This window comes from Anas acuta, chromosome 5, assembly GCF_963932015.1.
Source record: "Anas acuta chromosome 5, bAnaAcu1.1, whole genome shotgun sequence".
NCBI classification, from domain to species: Eukaryota; Metazoa; Chordata; class Aves; order Anseriformes; family Anatidae; genus Anas; species Anas acuta.
The window spans coordinates 38418011-38440982 of NC_088983.1; the positions used below are offsets into that span (position 1 = coordinate 38418011).

General features: G+C 45.7%; 1 long non-coding RNA gene across 1 annotated transcript; it reads left to right on the forward strand.

Annotated features, from left to right (window-relative positions):
• Positions 1–1825: 1825 nt before the first annotated feature.
• LOC137857572 (uncharacterized) lies at positions 1826–18493 on the forward strand. Its single transcript, XR_011097140.1, has 2 exons — positions 1826–2998; positions 14896–18493. It is a non-coding gene; the product is annotated as an uncharacterized lncRNA (long non-coding RNA).
• The last annotated feature ends 4479 nt before the right edge of the window (positions 18494–22972 follow it).

Consider the following 22972-nt stretch of genomic DNA (forward strand, 5'->3'; position numbering starts at 1 on the left):
GACTCAGGGCTCCGGGTGGGTGCTGAGGAGGAGAGCTCTGTCACTCTGTCACCTGGGCACCCCCGGCAGGACCTGCCATGGCACTGCTGCTGGACACTGGTAAGGGCCAAAATAATCCCTGCCGGGACTGGGTGTGAGGGTAGCCCTCTCCACTCACCCCCAGGAGATACAAGCACAGCTCCTGCTCTTTTGGGAACACTGTATGCTGCCGTTGTAAGAGGCTGTGGCAGACACAAAGAGATGCCCCAGGCTGATAGGCATGAATCGTGAACAGGGCCATGCTCTCCCTTACCTTCCTGCACATGTGGAGGCCTTGCATGAACGCTAGGGCATAGACTGGGATATTATGAGGCACGTGTGTCAAGCAACCCCTGGAGCCAGGGGCTGCCATTGCAGAGCAGGCTGCTGGGCTGCTTAGGCAGGCACTCGGCCCTGTCAGCGGCTCGTACCTGTGTTTCAGAGAGAAAGGGAGATCTTGTAACTACGTCTGGCCAGGGATGCAGTGCTGTGCTTACTATTCCACGTCAGGGAGACCTGCAGGGTTATAGCATCCAGCCCTTCGGGCATTGACCTAAACCGAGCCACAGAACATGAGGGAGACTGCAGCCAAAACCAGCCACATTTCATGGGCACCCCCTTCAACCCCGGTTTGTGAAAGAGAGGGCCAGAGCCTCCACAAGGGGCTTTACCTCCATCCTGAGTGATGGCTTCATGTTGGTGCTGTGCAAGTTTCTGGATGTGTGGAAGCCACCAGGTATTTTCATGTTAGGAACCCTAAAGGATAGATAAATGTGTGTTACAGGCCATTTGCAGCATCTTTACATTATATAAGCAGATTTTAAAACAGTCTCCAATGGTTGCAGCCTGGCATAATCTCAAGTATTTAAATAATTTTAAACCTTCATCGTTCTAATAGTTGAATTTATGAAAAATGAGAATTGGACTCTCTTGATTTCTGTATTGCTTGGGATCTGTTTTTGAAAAGGCATTTTCAACCCATACTGAAAGGTGAAATATATTGACAGCTTCTTTCTAAGTGTCTTCAGGTGCAAGTTGGTGTGATGGAAAGATCTCAAACAAGGGCAGGAGTGGGAGGTCCTGTTGCTCCTGTTTATGATGCAGACCAGAATTTGCTGCTGAATTTGAGTTGGACTGCAGTTTTCTTTTGATTTTGGTGTGTATATGTACCATGTATGAGTAACTATTTTAATAGTTACCTCCTAGGACAAGAGCTTTGTGTGTCTGTAAATCTGATGATAAGGAAGCAGAGTTTGTCGGTTTGAAAACTAAAGGACTGCACTTATATTGGCGTGTTGGTCAACAACTGTCTCCATGTAGACATGTGTTATTGGTCATCATGCATGCTGGAGAGCCTGCAGAGAAACACTCCCTATCGTAAACACCTTCAGCTATCTGGTGATCAAGCTGTGGGTTTTTTCTTGTGGGAATGTAGGCTTAAGATGAACCCAGCATCAGAACAAAAGCTTTGTCAGAGAGAAGGGGGTTTGCAGTGTATGAAGTTGGTTTTGATTCATTCCTGAGCTCAGATGTTGCTTTGGGAAATGTATTCTCTTTAGGTCTCTCACTCTGACTCTATAAACAGAGGCAGCGACTTGCATTTGGAGGCACTAAAAATGATTTAAATGATTCAGCCTGGGATTTTTGCCAAGCAGCACCTCCTTCTGTTTGCTGTGGGGGCTTTTCTGCCCTCCCCCGATGGGTTGTTGGTTGTTGTTTTTGTTTTTTGTTTTTTGTTTTTTTTTCCTTCCATGCAAAATTTTTTGAGACTATCCTTTGAGACCGTCTCTTTCTCCAAAACAGAAGAAAAAAAAAAGTTTGCTCCTCCAGATGGACAGCTGCTCCCCACTTCTTTTGATGTCGCTTTTATCTGCCAGGCCAGTGCTCTCTCACCCTCTCCCCGCCCCCGGAGGCAGTTTCCATGGGGGTCTCAGGGGAGCTTTGTCTCTCACATGTGTTTAAAGAGAAATGTGGAGCTGACACAAAGGCTCCACGGCTCGACCTTTCGCCCTCCGGAGTTATGAGGGCCATAAAGCTCAAGTCCCTGGTAACAGCACTGATGACCAGGGCAGCTCTGGACACAGACAGAGCTTTTCTGGCAGAAAATTGTTTAACTAAAAATAGTTCTAGGGAGGAAAATAAAAGGTTGTGCAAACTAAGCAATGTCTTTTATTTCCTTATTTGGCGTTACTGGTAGTAGGATAAATTTCTTCAGCATGGCCAGGAGCAAACGGCTCTGCTGCATGGAGCATCGGATCTGAAATGCACCAGGCACGGATGAAAAGTGGCACCTGCTGAGGTGCAGGGGCATGAGCACGGGGATGTAGACACAGAGGAGGAAGGCAGGGCGGCTCTGCCACCTCCTCCGTGGCACAGCCACGGGCAGAGCTCACGGGGCCTGGGCACCTTGGCCTGAGGCAGCAGGACTGCCCGGCGCCACACAGGGGGAGTAGAGCTGCTTCTCCTGCTTTTCCCTCACCACTCACAGCTGGGAGGCCTCTCCTTGAGCTAGGTGTCCAAGCTGGATGTCTCCCACCATGATCTGAGTCATTATCAGGGCAATCCTTTTTTTTTTCTTTTTTTTTTTTTTCTTTTTTTTTTTGTGTGTGTGTTTGTGTGTGTGTCTTTAAATCCCCATTCAGGCTGGCTCCTGACAGATGTTGGATCCAGGTGCTACACATTCGAGGTAAAAGGTTTTTCCAGCTGAAGCTGTTGTCTTTACCCTAAAATGGGCCAGGCATAGAGTGAAAGAGCAGAAAAAAAGGAGGTTAAAACAAACAAACAAACAAACAAAGGGTTCCCTTGCCTCCCGCTGAGGGTATTTATTTGTAGAAGAGTTGCAAGAGTGTCAAATACCTGTGCATAAGTTATAAAAAGTAGAATAGCTCCAACAGGAGAGTTACTTGCCCAGAGTGTCTGCTAGCTGAATGATGAAGCTGCTCTCTTCAGAGGTGCCAGATACCAGAACAGAAATTCAGAGGTGGGCCCTTCATTTCCTTAAAGGAAGCTCTAATGTTTGGGTACTGGGTGTGATAAAGGGCAGGTGACTATGAAGCCTTGTTCCTTGGTTTTCTTTTGTCCGAATTAAGCTTGCTGCAATGTGGCCTGGTCATTTGGACAGTGTAGGCGGGGTGGGGGCATGCTGCTGAATAGGGGCCGACTGTGTACATTAAGAATCTGAGCAGAAGTTTCAAAATCTCTGTAACATCTCGATACTGTGAGAAAATGCCTCGTTCTCTCTGTGAGCAGGTTGTCTGGGAGCTGGGGCCACCTGTTGCATGTGTATTTGTAGGTACATCAGCTTGGTAGGGTTTTTATCAAGGCTTAGGGCTATGGCAGTAATAAGACATTTCCCAGGAATCTTTCCTTATGCTTTTGTTCTTCCAAACCAGATAAACAGAGGGCCACTTGCTGTGCAGCAGAGGGATAGTTTTTTCCCCATTCACAAAAGAATTCAGACGACTCTTATTTTAGGTTAAGTAAAACAAGGGGGAGGGGGGCAGGAGAAGAAGCCTCCAAAAGAAAGGAAAAAAAAAAAAAAGATTTATGTTGAAGTAGTGTTGTTATAGCTTTAACCAAAATGCAGCTAATATTAGTGCAGACAGGGAGAATTTTTACACCAAAAGGAACACAAGGAAAAGACGGCCAGCATCTCTTTCCACTTACAGAATCTCTTAACCCAGTATCTCCCTATGCAAGCATGCACTGACAGTTGCATGCAGTAACTCTTTGTGTAGCTGAGTTTGCCTGCCTGCCTTGCATGATAAGGTGTGCATGTGCACTCTCCTTTTCTTCCTATAAATCTTTTTCTTTCCAGAAAGTTGTAAACCTAAAGATAACAGTGCACACTCTCTGAAAAGTGAGGTTTACACTGAAATCCTTGGCTTAAAAGTGTTGCCTGGAGGAGAGAAATCTCAGTAAGCCCCGAGGCTGGTGGTTTGGCTCATGAGCCAATTGTCACTCTGTGACCATAACACGGGGAGCACACTGGGGGGAAGGAAAGGTGCAAATAAGGAGTACACGGGGCAAGCATTTCTTTGGCTCTGATCATCCTTCAGTGGTATATGAGCCTTCAGGGGATCGCACGACTGCCATACAGTAAAACACCCCTACAGCTCCCCTAAATCACATCACCTTGTAGGATCAGCGAACACAATCTCTTCCCTCCCATACATCACCCTTACAGCAGACAGATCTCAAACGCAGAGCAGAGTTGAGCACTTCTGCTCTCGCTGGATCCAGAGCATGTGCCTGCGGTTAACAGCAGATGATCCTAATCGCAGCTCCCGCAGCCCAGGGCTAGCTGATAACTCCCTATTCTGACTGCTGACCCCTGTAATCTCCTCAGTCCTGAGAAGGAGCAGATATTGTGAACGATGTTTTTTAGTAGTTGGGACAAAAATAGTCCTCTTCTTGCACAAAGCATTCAGATAGCAAACTATAGAAGAAGCAGTGGCTGAGCAGCCAAGCTGCAGGGCTGGGAAAGATCTGCATTGTGTATCTGGCTCCACCACAGGCTTGCTCTCAGTGACCTCGGGGAAATAATTATTAAAGGTCTCACAGCCTCACTTTCTTCCTCTGGAAAAAATCAAGATAATAATAGGCAGTGATTCTGAAATGGTATTGTGAAGATACATCATTAACGGGTATTTCTAATGGGCTTTGAATTGCCCACGGAAAAGCGGGATGCAGAATTAACATCTGGGAGACAAACTTTGCTGAAACTGCTCCTTTACTAAGAGAGTGGTTTCACTGCTTCTGCAGCAGCCCTTAAGGCTGCATTACTACCACAGGGTAGTCTCGTGAACTCTCCATTTACACTTTAAAACCTCTGCGCAGGCAGCAGCAGAGTCACAGATGCAGCTGCAAGAAGAAACCACACACCACAGTTGTGCAGGTGCATGTGGGCCCCAGTGGGAAAGAATATTAACTATTTCCTGGTAATAGGAACACAGAGGTCCTTCACACTTGCAAAATAATCTCAGCACAGTTCCAGGACACGGTCTGTGTGGGAAGCTGCTATTCATTTGAATACACAACTGTGCTGTGATCCTAGCTTAAATGGCTACAGGCTAAATATTCTGGATTCTCTTTCAAATTCAACTAAGTTTGTGCATTGTGTGCCCTGTAGTTTCAGTGTGATAAGGAGAGCTTTCATCCTATGATTTCCATTAGTGTTAGTGTAAAGCTTTATGTCTGGGAGGAATAGGTGATATTTACCTTGGTATTTGCAGGATCAGATCCAGTTTTTAAATGAGCTGCTCCTGTTGTTTTCATCTGTTCTTCACTAAAATTTGCTGTAAGATCATTCTTTGTACCCATAAAGTAGCCAGGAGTTAGAAGAATAACTCAAAATTCATCTTTTTAAAGAAGTCCTATATTTCTGGAATAAAATTATTTGTCATGATTCTCTCTAATATATTCTTTAATTACAATTATTGTCTGAAATTGAAACTGCGTGATTGTTTGCAAAAGTAACGAGGCATGTTTCCCTTCCCTGAAATGACTGAAGTGAGAGTCGGGCTCCCAGTATGAATGTACACATAAGCTATATATTGAAATCATTTGCTTTGAAATTGCTTCCAGTTATCAAGTTTTCTATAATATTAAGATGCAAATCTAGGCAAAGCAGATTTTTTTTTATACACTTAATATCTGTGAATCTGGCAGGATTGGCTGAGCTGAAGCTGCCACAGGAGATAATGATGTTCTGCTGAAACACGGTAACGCTTCAATAAACCCTGATGATGATAATGCATTGAAATAACAACATGTGGCATTGCAATCCACCCACACATCATCATGCATCACACCAAAAATGTCACGATGTGCTGATGGTTAGGTTTCTCTTCTAAAATCACAAAGCTGGCAGTCCTAGCTGTACTGCTCACAACAAAATGTTCTGTTTTGTTTCATGTCTTTGGCTGGTTTCGGCTGTACCCAGGATCTTTCTCACTTGAGGTGGCAACGGTGGGTGCTCCTTAAATGTTTTAAAAATGGCATTCAGAAAAATGCCCACCCAAATTCCTGTTCTAACAGAAGCCCACCTGAATAGTAGGAGGCTTTAAAAATGGGCAGAAAATTGAGTAAGAAAGAAGTGTGGCACCTGATTTTAATCTCTTCTTCCTTTCAATTCCACTTGAAATATAACTTCAGCAAATTTTCCAAATGTCTTTGAACTTGCACATTTGAACACTTAGTTTTGGCACTAGTTTCAGCAGAGGGTTAGGTTGGTAGCTGGTTGGAATGGTAGCAAAAAAAAATGAATTTTATCTTCCCTCCATATCATGATAACGAAATAGCTCTGAAAACTTTTTATGTTTGCCTTCTTGATAAATAAAGCAACATAGTCACATTAACTTCTACCTTCAGGAGTGTCTGTCTGCTTTTCTTACCACTGATGGAGATAAAGTAAAAATGAATAAAATAATAGCTTGAAATATGCAAGCTGTTTTTCCTAAATCCTAAAAAAGGTCTGTCTGTATTTAGGTTAGAACCTGAATGGCGTTCTGGTGCTTAGACTCTAAATTGCAATTCTGAGGACCTCAGCTGCTGCTTAACTCTGCAAATAACTACTTTCAATAGGTGCTTCAACTCTTAACAACAAAAAATCCTATTTAAGCACTCTTAAAATTCTGTTTCTACATGTGCTTACCAGCACTTCAGTGTTTGTAGGTCAGAGAAGTGTGACTTCTATCCCACATCAAAGGTCAATAGAGATCCCGAAAATAAAAGATTCTCTGCATCTCCCTCCTTTCCCTTATCGAGCTCCACATGAAATGAATGATCCCTGCTGCTTTTCTCTTCTTCCCCCAGAGCAACAGTGATGACGATGATGACGGTTGTGTTTTCACACAGCAGCTTGGTGGTTGCAACAGTCTTCCCAGGGATATACGTTAGATAACCATATTTAAGACTGTCACTTACTTTGTGGTAAGTCTATTAGGACTTCGTCCATCCTTACCAAGAGGAGTGCTGTCCTGCTTTTATTTAATGTTTCCAAATTACTGGGGAGATGTACTCAATTTCCTTCTGAAGGACTTGAAGTTCACATTTCCCACCTCTCTGGAAAGTGCTCTAATGATTAGTGAAGAGATTCTGGTAGGACATATCTCCTCATGTAAGTCTTGCAGTGGAGAAGGTGGAGAAAATGGGATTCACTATGTCAGAGAGAAGAGTTGTCATGACTGATACTACTGATGAGGTCACTCACCTAGCCAGAGCCTTGTCTTCCTCGCCCTGCCTCAGGGCTGCTAACAGTGTAAACAGCTATGGCATGAAGTACTTAAACAGCCCCGAGATCAGCTCAGGACGTCCCTGACCATGATAGTGCAGGCTAAACAGTTATGTACTGTTCTTCTGGTCCAACTCATTTCCAATGCTTTCCTGAAGTTGTTTTTTCTCCTACAAGACAACTTGGGAGTACCCTGAAACCTCTTGTCTAGTGGCCAGAGTCCTCTGAGCAGCTGTGGCTTTGTCGAGAGGTGGAGGTGTAGCAGAAGGCAATAGCACAGTTTCGGTGCGTTTCACACTTGTGGCCAATAGCACCTGCTAATACATCATGTACTCATGAATTAGGTGATGTGACAGCGGCCATGCAACTGTGTACTACATATTTCCCTCCATGTTTAGGTCAGGCCTGTGTCTGTCCATATGTCCTAAGAGGTCTGAGCTTCCTCCATGTTCTGGCTTCTTCTCTGTGGGACTGAAAATTGGGTAGCATGAAGCCTGGCCCTGCAGTGCCAGAGTTCCTCCTCTGGACCCAGCAGGGCCGGAGCCACCACTTCTGCAGCATGGCTGGCACACCAACATGAAAGCAGGCGTGATTCAGTGCAGAATCTTCTTAGGGAAAGGACTCCAGGAACTTCCTGCACAGACACAGGCTCTGTCTCCTCTTTGTAAGCACTGGAGGGGAAATGGAAGAAGAGAAACACCAAGGGTGGGAAATAAGACTGTGTTTTCATTTCCTCTTTCTTGTTTGTTACTTGGTCCTTCTCTAGTGAAAGAAAAAAAAAATGCAACAACAAAAAACCCAGCTGCACCTGTTTTTTTGTTTTTTTGATTTATTTTTTTTACAAAATGTTCTCTTGCACTCGTTCACCTCCTGGTAACGCTGAGCTCCAGAAAATACGGAGCGCTCTCTCTTTAAGAAAGACTGCTCTCTGCCCAGCTGTTGACTTGCCTGAAGGTGAGACCTCTGCTTAAATTCATGGCTCCAGCTGTCAAAAGCAAAGAAAAGCAGCTTTTCCTTGGCGGCTCTCTGCTTTGGGTAGAATTTGACATCTTCCTCAGTCAGCAGAATTTAATCAGCATCAAGTGCCCACAGCCTCTCAGCTCCACCACAGCCCGGCTGGGGGTGGGGGAGCCAGACCTGTGGAGGAGAAGAGGGGGAGTCCACAACCCAGCAGGCACAAACAGACACAGACACAATCACCGGCCTCTATAAGAAATCCAAAGCTTGTCACTGTCTAGGGAGAGCCTCATTATACCCTTTGACTTAAGAATTGCTGTTATCATTCAGTAACCTTAGCCGGCTTAGGCTTTGCTGTGTCCTCCTGAGAAGCTGAGAGCAGGTAAATGGAGTGAGTTACTGACAGCTGACAATGACACTGCTTTCCAAAAGAAAGCTGATGAAATGGGCTCAGGGATACGGTTTCTCAGACTTAAGTGAGCAAATAAAGCCTAGCGAACAACTCCTGCGATTGCCATGCCTTGCTTGCCTTTCTGCTAAGGAAGAGAAAGCCTGCAGCACTTTCTGCGTAGATACCAACAAGCTAAATGATCCAGCTCAAAGCAAAACTGTTTCCCCGAGCAGCTAACCTGCAAAGCTTAGCATTCAAGCCTCAAATGGCCAGATGGGATTGGCGTGAGCAGACCTAGGTACACATGGACATAAGTATGGGTCTGCCACACCAGGATGGCACTTGCTTTTTCCCAGTACTGCCACCCCCTTCCTACAACCAGTCCCCAAAGTCCCATGGAGCGAAATGGGATTGGGGAGGTGGTGGTGCGGTGGTCCCTGGTAGAGGGTTTGGCATTGCGAGCCGTGTCGGGGGCTGTCCTGGCTGCCTCCCCCCTGCTGCCCCACTCCTGGGGGGCCAGCCTGCCTGCGCCAGGACCCTCAATGTGGGGCACTCGGATGGTGCAAGGCAGCTGCTGTCACAGCACGAGCGTGTGCAGGGTGCTTTCTCAAGGAGACTGTGTGTTAGTGTTTACCCATTTAAAGCAACCTGTTCACAGTAAATATTATCTGCATACATGTTTTGAACACACAGACTCCAGACCTTCCTATACATGCAGTTCATTTCTAGCACCTGCAGCTGTTACCCATTTCCTGGCAATATCATCGTGCCCATTGAGGAGAGGAAGGACACGTTGGGTTGTTTTTTTAGTGTTTACCTCTTCCACCCGTTTGATATTAGCCTGCATAATGGCACAGAGCTGAATCAAAGGAGGCGGCTGGTGGGAGCAAACAGGAAATGAAGCAATGCCCGAGGTAAGGCGGGCAACTTGCAGCGGGGCTGGGAGGAAACAAGCGTGTGTGTGTGTGTATGGGAGGGTATTAATCTGCAAATACCTGCTTGTCCCCAAGCAGAGGGCAGTTAAGTTTTCTCCAGGCCCAAGCCAGGAATCGGAGGGACACTATAGCACTGAATGTCCCCACCTAGACAAGGAGTAAGGTAGCAGGGGAGAGATGCTGTGGGTGAAGGCAGGAGTGCAGGTAAAGGCTTGCTGCGTGCGCTAGGGGAGAGATCACAGGTGTATGGCAGCCCAGGAGCTTGACAGTGATCAATGTAGAGCTCAGGCTGTGAACTGTATACTGTTGCAGCCTGTAGCCATGAATGTGGTGGTGGTGGTGATTTTTTTTTCCACCCCTGTTCCTTTGTATTTGGGGAATGAACTTCATAAAACCTGCATTCATCGTTTCTGCTCAGCCACATGACAAACTCCTACTGAACTGTGTCCTGGAGGGGTGATGCAGCCACAATAACAAGATCCCTCCTGCTCCAGTCATTAAAAACACTGCATTTCTCATCTCACGGTGCTGGGGGAGGGGACTGGGAACAGCCGAGGAGGCAAATCCCACTGGGGATACTATTACAATATGAAAGAGACTATGAACCCTGCTCATTTATGTGCAGAATTTATCTCCAAATGCCCTACCAAAGGACATACTTTTAATCTTATCCTAGTATTGCTCATCTTTCTCAACATTCACCTTCAAAACCAAACCAAAACAAACACAACAAAAAGCACAGTTACTAATAAGGGTGTTTCTAAAATTACCATCTCGCTTCCCTTCTTAAACTTCTCTATTTAAGACTTTACAGTGTTAAAAGGTACAATGCTAATCTTGTATAGCGTCTGGAGCCTCCTCTTCTCAAATGATATCCCTCTTATATGAACAGCTAACTGAAGACATCTGTTGGATGCAATTATCTGAATGCTGCACATTTGTTCTAGACATTGTTTTCTATGTTACTTGGGGATAACGTTCTTAATTATGTTTTTCTGTCAGTGCTGGTATTTGTGAAGACAGTTTTCCATTGTCCACCAGGTTCACTGAGTGGTTAAATCCTGTTTGTCAAATATCCAGTGGGATTTCCTTATTGATTAACGACAGAGATGTGCGTATTTTGTTATTATTTTATTATTATTTAAATAATTCTTCACAGCCTCCTGTAAGTAGAAGAGGTAAAGCCCACACTCACGTACAGATCGTTAGCTTTCATTCAGTACAGCATATTTTCGTGGCAGGAGGTGAACTTTGTTACAAGTTTTATGTCTGTAGGATTACCTGCTGTACGGTACGCTGCCTGTGGGACGTGAGCCAACTAATAATGTTGGATTAAAGAATAGATGGAAATGACTGAAACGTGTTTTCTTTCAGATTTGGTCAGGAATACTTTGCTAAAAGTTCTAAAATTTTCGTTAAATCTTGTGACAGACAGTTGCCCTGACCGCTTTATAAAGTCCTAGGGAAAGCACTTTGAGCAAGTGTCAGCAGAACGCTTCTCCCTACCAACTCCATTTTATCTGCTTTCTAAAAAAAGGACCCATCGACTGACACAGCCAAGTTGCTGTGGCTTACGAAAATACCAGTGTTAGCTGAACCCCGGGAATTGCACGCACACGCGCTTTCAGCCGGGGCAAGCAGAAGACAAATGAGGCCGCCTTCTCCCCGCAGCGCAGGCGCCCAGGCCTCGCCCGCAGCGGGAGGCGCCATGGCAGGCCTGGCGGCACGGCCGGGCCGGGGTCAGCCTGAAGCTGTCCCAGCCTGGTGCGAGGCCCTGCTCCTTCCCAGCAGGGACAGCTCTCCCCGTGCCTCACCCGGTGAGCACGGAGGGAAAGCCTGTCATTAGTGTTATTGAATTTGCATTGCTGTGATACTTAGGAGCTCCGGTTTGGATTAGGACGCTGTTGTGCTAGGCCTGTGTAAACACAGATGAAAGCGTGACACTGTCCTCCCGAGCTGCCGGCCTTGTACAAACACACGCGGGAGCCGGGTACGGTTTCACACTGAGGTTGGGTTTTGTCTTCCTCAGTGCCTTGTGCTGTGCCAAGCATGTTGTCAGCTCTTGCAAGTCATCCTTATTTAACAGCCCACACCTCAGCGTGCTCTTTGCTGAACTGGTCATCTGGCAAGTTCGCCTGTTTGTGCAGCATGCGGCGGATGACCCAGAAGGATACTTGAGGCCAAGCTGGGACGGACCACGTGAGTTTACTTTAAGGGCAGCTACAAAAAGTCCCCATGGGTTGCAGTTCTGGGTGGGAAGAGCTTGAGCTGGCTGAGCGTGGAAAACAAAAGCCTGGCACTGGCTGCCTCGTGCCAGTCAGCTCAGGGGTCGAGAGAAGACAGAGCTGAGCTGGCTCCAGCAGTACCCACGGCTTGTGGGGTCTGCTTGGCCCACACGGGGCTGCTGAGCAGCCTGAAGGGCTGCGGGACTCCCTGTCCCATGGAAAGCATCTCCCCAACAACTTTGAGAGAGCCTATTACTCAGCACTAACAAAATTGTCCTTGTATACCTCAGAGGAGGTGAGTAAGGCAGAATCAGAGGGCAGCAGTTAGTTATCTCTGTGTGAAATATTTACTCATTTTCCCCGTAGGCTGTTAATGAGACTTCTGGCTTTAGCAGAAGAAATCCCACCTTATTCCCTAAAACTTGGTAAATAAAGATGAGTCATAAGAAATTTTTGTGTTTTGAAGCAGAGATCTTTCCTTCACCTTAAGTAGGAATGGCAGGGTCACACCTGAGAAGAAAGTGGTTAAAAACCTGTTTGGATAATATACTGTGTTTGGTCTCATAGTGGTGAGCATCCAAACAGTGCTTGGGTGTTCTCATTTCCAGAATAAGAAAAGATCTCTGCGTGCAGTGATCAGCTCTTACCTTGCTCCCTTTCACTCAGTGCTGAAGATCCGACTACATTTCTCCTTCAGGACTAATTTAGTAAGGCTACACTGCTTTTTTTTAGGTAACAGTAACTTTAGTTATGTTAAAGACTTGCTCCATTTCAAGACATTTTGCCAATATGGCAACAGCATGATTTGTACACGTGTTGTATGGATACACGGGGTGCCGCTTGTAACTGAGCTGCTTTGTGGGTTACACCAGTGACGTGGGCAGATTGAGACGGGGAAAGTGTCTACAATCAAAAGATGTAAGAATTCTCAAAAACAGTATAAACCTCATAAACAAGCCTCGTGAGCTGTTGTTTGAGGTGGTTTGGTTTTGTTTGGAAGTACAGATGCAACGTAGTCAAGGTACTGCAGTCTGATGGATAAACCAGTTCTGGTCAAGGCAGGGTGCAAAGCTTACACCATCCAGCTAACCTTGCAGAAAAAGTGATGTGTCTGGCCTTTGTTTTAATGCATTTCGCTTTGGCTCACTTGCGTGATCAGTCACTCTGTATTAAAAATACACATTTTTACTGTTGTAGACAAAATGCATAAACATTTGACCCCTGGAAATATGATATACAGCTAAAGACAGCTTTTGAAAAACCTGAAGCGTGTATGTGTGTTATAAATTCCTCCTTTCTCACAGGACTAGCACAGTAGAAAAAAGGATAATCAGTTGTCTTTTGGTCTCCCTCTCCTTCCCACCCCTCACCTCCCCCATGCTCCCCCTCCTTTTTGCTGTGGGATGTGCCAGCACTTGTCTTGGCAAAAGCCAGTCTTGGATCTCAAAACCGAAGAAAACTCCAGTCTGTCCGTGACTGACTCAGCCTTTACCAGGGCTCCTCTCCTCCCCGCCCCAGTGCACACCAAGAGAAGAAAGCGTCTTGGTCTGCTCCAGGGAGGCACAGCAGAGGGGCATCCGCGAGGCAAACACGTAATTCATGCCCTCATAAATCAGGGCCATGTCAGAAGCACAATTTTAAGTGCATGTACATGCACGTACCTTACAGGCAGACAATCGCATGCGCCAAGCACCATGTGAGAATAATAGGGCATTGCCGTCCGGTATGGTCCTGGTCTGTACTTTCAATGGGGAAGTTAAACTAAGAAGTGCTTTGCTGGCAGTCTTAGGGACCAGGATCCCTTTTTTGTACACAGGGCAGGTAAAATCAGCTGACTGTGGTGCAATTTCCACCCACCACCCTCCACTACACGCACAAAGCTACTGGCTCGCTCACTCTCCCTGTCCAGTCAATCTTTGGCCTTTCCAGAAAGATTGCCAGCAAAACTATCTTTTGGCAGTGGTGATATCATGATACAGCAGGCTGCCTGTTAGGAATTGTGCAGCAGTTCATTTTCCAAAGAAGCTACCAACCATCAGCCACATGATAAAGCACAAATTCTCCTTCAGCCCTGCTCAGCCTGGACTGGACCTCAACCAGGGACATGAAAAGCTTCCGTTCTCCTTCCCAGTACCTAAAGGTGTGTTGATCAATGTCCTAATCATTAAAAGCTAAATCACACAGAGAATAAACATCCATATCTAAGTGTCTATGAAGCCCACGTAAGGACTTAGGATGGAAAGGGACCTACTGGGTCTTCCACATCAGAAGACTGTCAGTAATCTGTGAAGTGCCATCCTAAGCATGTTCTCTACTTCGCCGTTAATAAAACCAGTGGAAAGTTTTTCTAAGAGCTTACTCCGCTAGTCATTATGTTATACCACGTTGTTCTTGTGTGAAGGTTAAGCTGTAGTTTAAATAGCTGTTTTTCTCTCCTTGGCATCTGCCTCTCTGACATATTTAAAGATTCCTGTCCCTGCTCACCTGTTCTCATTGGTTTGTTGCTGTGTAAGTCAGTTTCTTTAAGGTGTTGTAAGACAGACTCTTAATTTCCCCGACCATTTGTTTAAGCCTGCCTTTTTGTAAATATGGCTGACGAGCAGTATCTGTTGTTCCAAACACACAAGGTTTGGGTTCCGCTTTACACAATGGTGGTAATGCTAATTCCCCACAGTATCTTGTCCAACACACCTCTTGACTGCCTCTACCTTTTCCGTGGCTGGCTCAGTTCCCTGTAATGCATGACTCTATCTTGTTTTTTCTTCACCCCTGTGTCTTCCAAACGGTGTGTCCCTGTCTTTCCCGTTATCTAGGTGTATGACCTTTTGCACCGTGAATTTCTGAAGTCATCAAATTTTTTCCTGATATTCTGCTCATCCTCGCTGTTGATGAGACATCTCAACTTTGTTTCTTCAGTACATTTCATTAGCACGTTATAATTTTTTATGCCTCCATCAGCCCCGCTTAAGATAAATGATTAAAAAAGGCTCCTTAACTTTTGGCTTATGCTGTTCCTGGTGGGAACCTCATTCCTTAAGTTACAACATAAAACTTCTGTTGAAACTCTTTTTTATCAATGGTAGAAGCTACATAGCCACCTTTGCCCAGCTATATCTGCCGTGTGTTTTTTTTCAGCGCAAGAAAGGCAAGACAAAAGCAGACTTCTTATCCGTGCAGCACAGGAGCACGCTCTGATACCATTGCCCTTGAGCAGAGCCAAGGGCAGGGCTCCTGGATGTATGTGGCCAAGCAGCTGACATACCTACAAAGGGGGACAGAAAAAGCTTTCTGATACTTGTCCATGCTTTGTTTGGGAGCAACCTGGGAGCTGCTGTGGAAGCAAGTTTTACTGGAGCTCAGCAGCATCTAGCTATGCCCTTTACTGCAACGGGCTGGCATGGAAAAAACAAGCTAGAGAAACCATCTGTCTCAAGTTCGTGTGGCAGTACCTTGCCTTCAGTCTGGTCAACTCCAAAGGGGAAGTCTCGGGGCTTCGAGTGTAGCCTTTCAAAACACTTAGAACAAACCCTAGGCATTTGCAGAAACCACAGAGTGTACAGTTAATACACCCAGATGTGCTGTCAGCCCCACAGCACTGCACCGGAGTGGATGGAGTGTGTAAATCTTGGAAAGGTTAAAGCTGAGAGAACAGCGATACGCATAAAGACTTGTGTTCCTTCCAGAAGGAGGAGGGGGGCGAGGTGTTATCATTCGACATTAATCACTTACATCTCCAACCTGCCTAAATCCTCTGAAAAGAACCAGCAAAGAAAACACCAGCTGCTGTAGCTCCTACTTTTTCCTCAGTACCCTCCAGTCTCCCTCCCTCCTCCCTGCCTTCCCCAGACTGTGTTTATTTTTACTGCTCGTGAATCAGCCAGGAACTTGCTCCCTGCAACAGGATCAGCTGAGAACAAGCTGCAGTCTGTACATTCCCTGCAAGCTTGGTTTTGTTTGGGAGCTTACGATCAGCAGCAAAACAGTGGAGAAAAGGAGAGAAAGTGATACACGTCTTCGTTCTCACCCGGAGTGATGGGACTTTCATTCCGCGTAGAGCGGGACTTCCCCAGCTCTCTCTGAGCATATGTCAGCTTTCACTAGAGATTTTAAGCACGCTTGGTTTATGAAAGAACGCTGTCATCACTTAAGCTGTGAGTGCTTCGGGAAAGCAACCATTGTTTTGTATAGGTGTGCTGCACTCCCCCAATAATCCTGACTGATGGCACCCAAACACCGCACGCTGACACAAATAGCACGGCAGCTCGCCCGTCAGCAGTGGCTGTTTCTTCTCAGGTTGCTGCAGTGCAAGAACTCTTCAGTCTTGAGTAGCAGAAGGACTCCCCCACCCTGAGCACACAAGTCCCGGTGTCAGAGAAGTCGCTGCCCTGCGTGGCGAAAGTCCTCGTGGGTGACAGCCAGGCACGTGATAAAGGGGGTAACGAAGAATGGCAATTAGTGACAGAGAAGTGAATGGTGGGAAGGAGACAGAGGGCGAGGGGAATGAGAGGAAAAAAATGGGAAGAAAAAAAGGAATTGAAACACACCTCCAAAAAAAGTGTATGTAGGAAACCAGGAAAAGGAAAGGGCCAATGTGACCAAATCATCCCTAGGAGAAGGAGCCCCGCCCTCAGCCTTCTCTCTGGTGCCTGGCTGAAGCTACCCCCTGCAGCCAGAGCACCTGCGGGGCCAAGACCTGTCCCACACTTGGTCCTCAAGCAGCAAGACTGTGGGGAAGCCAGGTTTGGAGTCCGGTCATCCACAGAGCGAGGAAATCCTTATTTACAGCTACACCCAAATGCGGGTTTTCTCCAGGCTCTTGTGTTCCAGCAGTCCGAAGGCCACCCCAACACTTGCCATCCAGCTGATCACTTGTCACCCGACTCCAACCCAGTTTCGGCTCTTACCCCACTGCCAGGCACGGCCGCTGGGCTTGTCGCCACGCCGAGCCGAGGAGCACCCGACTCGTGGAGAGGTGCAGGTCCCGCAGCGCGCACCGGGAGGCTGCCTCCTCGCTGGGGCACGCCTGGTGCACAGCTAATCGCTTTCTGATTGAGGCGGCTGCTTGCTGCCAGGACTTCTCTGCCAAAAGATAGCCGTATAATACTGATAATCAGGCGCCCGGCGAAGATAAAATGCCTGTTGCTTGCCTCTAGCTGAAGAGTATCATGTTGACAGGCTCCTTATTACGGCAAGCCGTTTGTGCTGTGGAAAAAGCAGAGCCTTTTACTGAAAAAAAAAAAGTAAAAATCTTATCTCGGCCTAGAAGTGCAGAAAGTGCAATTAATTAATTTGTTTCTGGAGTCTGACCTCTAGGCACAATAGATAGCAACGAGCTATATATTGTAATTACAGGACACAGCAAGCCTAGCCTACAGCTCGTAGCTGAGGGCAGTGCGAGGAGCGGAGGATTGGTGTTGAAGGCGGTGGGATGACTAACACACCGTAACAACCCAACTGGTGGGGCGAGAGGAACAGGCACCTGAAACAGCAGCTGGTGTCCTGCTGAATCGTGATGCTGTTTCCTATTTCGATTGCCTTCCTCTAGCCTGCAGCCACCTTGTCCCAGCAGCACCGAGTGCCACACGGTGTGCAAGACAGCGCTGCCCCACGTGCGGCTGGTGCCGTGCTCCCGCTCACCCCTGTGCTCCTTATCCTCCCTCGGGAGCACTGTGGGATTTTCCCAGGGTGCACACCACAGGCAGACAAACACAGGTGACAGTGACAGTACCCTTCTGAGAGACTTGCTCTAATGATACCCTTCAATCTTGCCTGGAAAAGCAAGGAAGGAAAGATAAAGGTGAGAGAACGTCATACCTTGAGTGCAAAATTATCTTAGGTAAGCTTTTAGTACAGATGAAATAGGTTTCATCCTAGGGTTTGTGGGAGGGAGTTTTTGGTCTTGAACATAGCCTTTTTGTGATGTTCTCCATTAAGACCTCAAGCACTCTTCTTCCAGCGGAGTTCAGTGGAGCTCTAGCTCTCTTGCTATATTCAACTGAAAATAAAACACTCTTGGGTCATTGTAAGGTTTAAGCATGATAGATTTCCTACATTAGCATGTCTCACTGATGGGGCTCTATGCAAAAAAATCATTGTTTTCCTCGGCAGATTAAGTTCTGAAAACTTTCCTGCTTTTTGTTAGTACCTGTTAGTTTCCTGCTTTTTGTTAGAAAATTTGCCTGGGGAAAAAAAAGAAAAAAGTAAATATGATTTTATGGGATTTTTTTTCCTTTAAAATAAAAAAAAGAAAAAGAAAATGAAAATGAGAGGGAAAATAAAAGGAAAAAGAAATAGGAAAAAAAAAAAAAAAAAAAAAGAAATGGGAAAAGAAATGGAAATGCTTTAATGTGGAGGTTTCTGGCACACTGTTCAGTAAACCTACTGCACCACCTGAACGCAATATTGTCGAGCAATGCCATTCCTGAACTTTAACAGCCATAAGGTTTAATTGTCACAGGTTTTTAAGGCTATGGGCAATAACAAAGGGATTGCATTCGTAATACCTGTGTTGCTTCTGAGAATTTCCTTGGCAGGGCTGTGTTTAAGGCTCTGTGATTGGCAATGGCTGGGCTACCTGCTACTGCAAGCAGGGATGATTCACTTGGGATTTCTATAGCCTGAGCACTAACAAAGAGCCTGTGACTTCCAATCTGCCTGGGGCTCCTGTCTGCCGCTCAGTGTGTGTCTGCAGACAACATGTATTCAGGAACAGAGAGGGGGATGCCGAAATAAAGGGAAAGGGACAGAAACAAACTCAAATTACAGTTTTTGTACCCGTGTTTCCTGTTTTTGAATGACTCCAGTTGTAGTTATAATGCTGAGCTTAATCTGCTTTACAGAGCTACACCCTGCAGCCCTTAATCTTGGAAGATGCTTTTGAAAAATAAGGCCAGTAAGTGAGGTAAGATTTCTGTATGGATCACAGGAGCCCAGCTCCATGGTAGCAAAGGATGCTGCCAGAGTGTGGAGGTAGGAGGAGGAGAGTAAGAGAGTGAGGGCACTCTGAGCCGATAAAAGTGGAGTAGGGATTTGGCACTGAGCTGACCATTGGAGAAGGATGACATTAAGAAAGGCAAAGCGAGGAATCTCTCTTAGTGCAGTTCCTGCTCTAATGAACTGACCACTCTTGAAAATCATTATCTCAAGATGGTGCTGAAAGCCATCTACTGGGAGGGACAATACAGTTTGGGTGTTGTCAGAAGGCATGAGTGACTCTTGCTGACACCGCTGCTCCAGAAGTGTTGCACAAGTACCTCATTTTCCCTCTCCTGGGAGGCGGCATAAAAACTAGCAATATTCAGACCGGCTGCCAAGGCCGCTAACATGGCAGCAATGCCTTCAAGCGCTCGTTCCCTTGGCCTCCGGAGCCTCAGCCTCCTTTCCCCTGCTGCCGCCTTTCCTCGGCTGGGGTGAGGCTGGGGCAGAGCGGGGGAACAGGCAGACAGCTCATGTAGAAAACAGCTTTGCTGTGCTTAGGTCCTGCAGTTTTTTTCTTTCCCCCTATTGTTAAATGGCATTGAATACCAGCAAAACAGGAAACTGCTTCCTCCAGCCCCTGACCCAGTGAGTGCGGCCCAGCTGCTACTGCCCGGAGCGGCCTCCCCACACCACCCTGTTCCTAGAAAGTATCTGAGCGTTTGGAGGAGCACTAAGGAAGAGTGAGAAATACAAGTAAAGCTTAAATAAGCAGGTAAACTTGGCAGCTCTTAAAAGAAAGGAGTCATACTGGAAATATCTGGCGATAACAGTCAAAACTGTCTCTGTTTTCCCAAAACTACGGCTTATGGAAATGAGAGCAGTAATGTCTCAGCCAATCTCTGACACCTCACTCATCTGGTGGCTAACTTGATTGTTTCTTTGTTGTGCTGTGCAGCTCCTGTGTCAGACATCCCCGCTCAGGCTGTGAAGAAACCATTGTTTCACGGCACTGCAGCTTGTGTTGTGATCCTTAAATCTCAGAAGTCCAGCCAGGTCTCGTGTCAGCCTCAGCAGAGACAGGAAACGGTGCTGGTGAGTTGGTAGGTGACCCTTTTCTTCCTGAGAAAGCAACACCCCATGGTGTCAAGAGAACATACGCTGCTTGCAGGTCTGTCCTTTTGAGGAGAGTGAAAACGGAGGAGAGCAAAGACCTTGTGACTCCTTTTGTAATTACACATCCCCTTGTGCTTGCTGGTATCAAGGACAATGTTGTCCTCCCTAGTGTCATTCTGTTGACCTACAATTCCCATTGACTGTTTTTTCTTTTCTCTATTTTTTTTTTTAACATGGTGTGATATTCTTCATTCTGTCTCTTAAGTACATACATAGAAAAAAAATATCCTGTAACCTCACTGGGAATGTCTGGTGGAAATTTTTCACAACTGCATTTCTATGTTTCTGAAAGTAGGACACATCAGTGTGAAAGAAATGATGCTCAACCCAATCTCTGTCACCTCATTACTCTTGAGCTCCAGCTTAATTACCTCCCTGATGCTTTGCACAGCTCTTAACCAGACATGCGGTGTCTGCTTAAAAATCTGCCATACAAAATGAAGTGATGACTATATATCCTCTTTCTGCTGGGAGATGAGCTGTGAGGTTTGGTAAATATAATTTCTAGAGAACCCAGAAGGTGCATCACATTGTGCAGGCCTGGTTCCGCACCGCAGACAACTTACTGGAGTTCACAGATGACTTACAAAGACCCACCGAAACCAGGCTCGAAGGTCATATCGCAAAATTCATTTAAAGATAATAACAAAGTTTTAACCCCAATAAATTTGTGGTTTATTGTTTACAGCTCCAAAGACAGAAGTTACGCTACCAGCTACCAAATTCTGACCTCCTGTGTCTCACTATGACTGTACTGACGCCAGTGGGACTGCGAGACAGATGAATTTGATGGTTTATTTTCGGAAAGTTTTTGAGCTTTGTGTGAAAGTCCATACCTCAAAGTGTCTGTGTGGGAAGTGTTTGAACCCCACGCAAAACTTCCTCCTGGTTCAAACACAGGCCTAAGGCTGCCATTTCAGTAGCCCTGTTTTATTCCAGTAACCCTCCAAAATGTAAGCAAGGTACACACTGAAACTTTATTTCACAGCCTTGACAATAGGTAACATGCTAGTTTTAAGAGTACAAAATAATATAAGGTATAACCACCAAGTTACTATAATTTTGTCCATGGAGAATATAAACGGGGAGCTCAACCCAGGCACTTAATAATATAGTAAATATGCATCCCTTATCTTCCCTGACAGAGAAGCTTTCCAAAATCTGGGTGGTACTTCAAATCCATGAAGTCCCTTTCCAGCAAACAATCTTTTTGTGTCTCACTGCAGATAGGCTTTGGTTTTTGCTACTATAGTAATGTGGTGCATCAGAGTTTCAAGAAACTTATCTATTTCCTGGTTTCCCTCACAATCAATAAATCACAGCTAACGTTGCTATTACACAATGAAAGTCAGTGTTTGGTGGATTCAGGGTTACACTTAGCCTATCTGTGACAACAATTCTATGGAAATAAAAAATAATATTAAACAAAATATGAGGTATTCACGAAGATGAATAGCGGTGTTTAGGATAAAGCTCAGGGCACATGCACTAGATCCTAAGACATGACAGAAGACCTTCAGTCTCTTATGGAGAGCTTCTCTCTGGAAGTTGACCTCACTGGTGCCTCAGCAGCTTCCTGGTGGCATATCTTGCTCTCAGAAAGATCTTTCAGAAATGTCCAGTTTAGTTCTGAACCTATGTTCAGAATTTCCTTTTCATTATTATTGGCTGATCAGGCAAATCATACCACTTTGTGTACTTATATCGTGTTCAGTAGCTCTCTGATCGTTGTTCCTCTGCATGTCCTTTACTTCTTTACAGGCTGACATTTGCCTGTACCTTGGTCATCTGCTGACTGCTGTGTTGGAAATCTACTTAGCACTAGGAAAAAGTGTTCACTTCTCTTGTTAGAATTTTTCTTCTTTATTTCCCTGGCACAGAACTTGGGGATATTTTGGCAGCTGTTTCAGGGTTAACTGCCTTTCTGCCCAACCAGCTGCTGTTAAATTTTGGGCCCATAAAACTTTCCCTATGCCCACTGATCTCTGATCTGGTGAGGCTAGGAGGGCACTGAGGTGTGCATCTCTGTTTTTCCAGTGCTAATGATAGGGTGGTAAAGGGGTGGTGGTGTTCCTGGGGTTTTGCTGTGGTACTGCCTCTTTTTGCTGCGCATAGTTACACTGTGACGAGGTATGCCTGAACTCACAGATCAAAGTGAGTTACCAGAATGATCCACTTGTGAGCTGTGGGCCATTATCTGTTATTAACTCATCTTGAGCAGCATGGTCAGCAAACTGTAATTTGCAGTATGTTATTACATTTCTGTGCTGCGGTGTGCGGCAGCTGAGTGTGTGTGTGTGAGATAGCCCAGAATGAGCAGTAATCTTTTCTAGCTCGTTCAAATAGATCCTTGCCAACTTCTTCTAAAGTTGATCAAGAATTTAATTTGCTTCTGATAATCCTGTTTTTCTGCTTCCTGCCCCTCCCTGCACGCTGAGCAGAAGGTTTCACCTTCTCTGTTTCTCTCCAGTACAAGCCTGCTTCCAGGAAAACTTGGAAGCACAGCAGCAACCTCCTCCAGTTCTCTGCCAGATTTCCTTCAGGATTTAATGATTCAGGTGGCTTCATTTGCTAAATTTTTGCCAAAAAAAGTAGTTCTCTACTGACACCATATAATAAAGTTGAGCAAACAGGAGGGTTGGTAGGAGACTTATTTTTATTGCCCGGCTCTGGTCACATGACAGATCAGGTTACAAAATACTCGTGCCCCTGCCAGCTCTCAGGATCCACCAATTCCTCCTGCTACTGTTTTAATCCAACCTGTCTTGTCTTTTTCCTTTTATTTATTTTTTATTTTTTGCTGGGGGTAGAGGGTGAGGGGAAAGGTATTGCGCTGGGGCAGGAGATAAAGTGAAAAGCAAGTGTATCATGATTGGGAGTATCCCTTTAGCTCCTTCTGTGTTTGTTCAGCACTTTTTCACCAGCTGAGTAGCTTATTGCCTCCGAGTGTTGGCAGCCTTTGGCAAAGTTAAAGCAATGTCAGCATTTCCCTGTTCCATCTATTTTTTGGAAAAGAATTGTTAAAAATATTACATTTTCACCTTGTTTGCAAGTTGCGATGAAGGCTTCTCCCCTAATTAAATTGTGACATTCTGGCTTGAAAAACAGCTCCACGATCGGG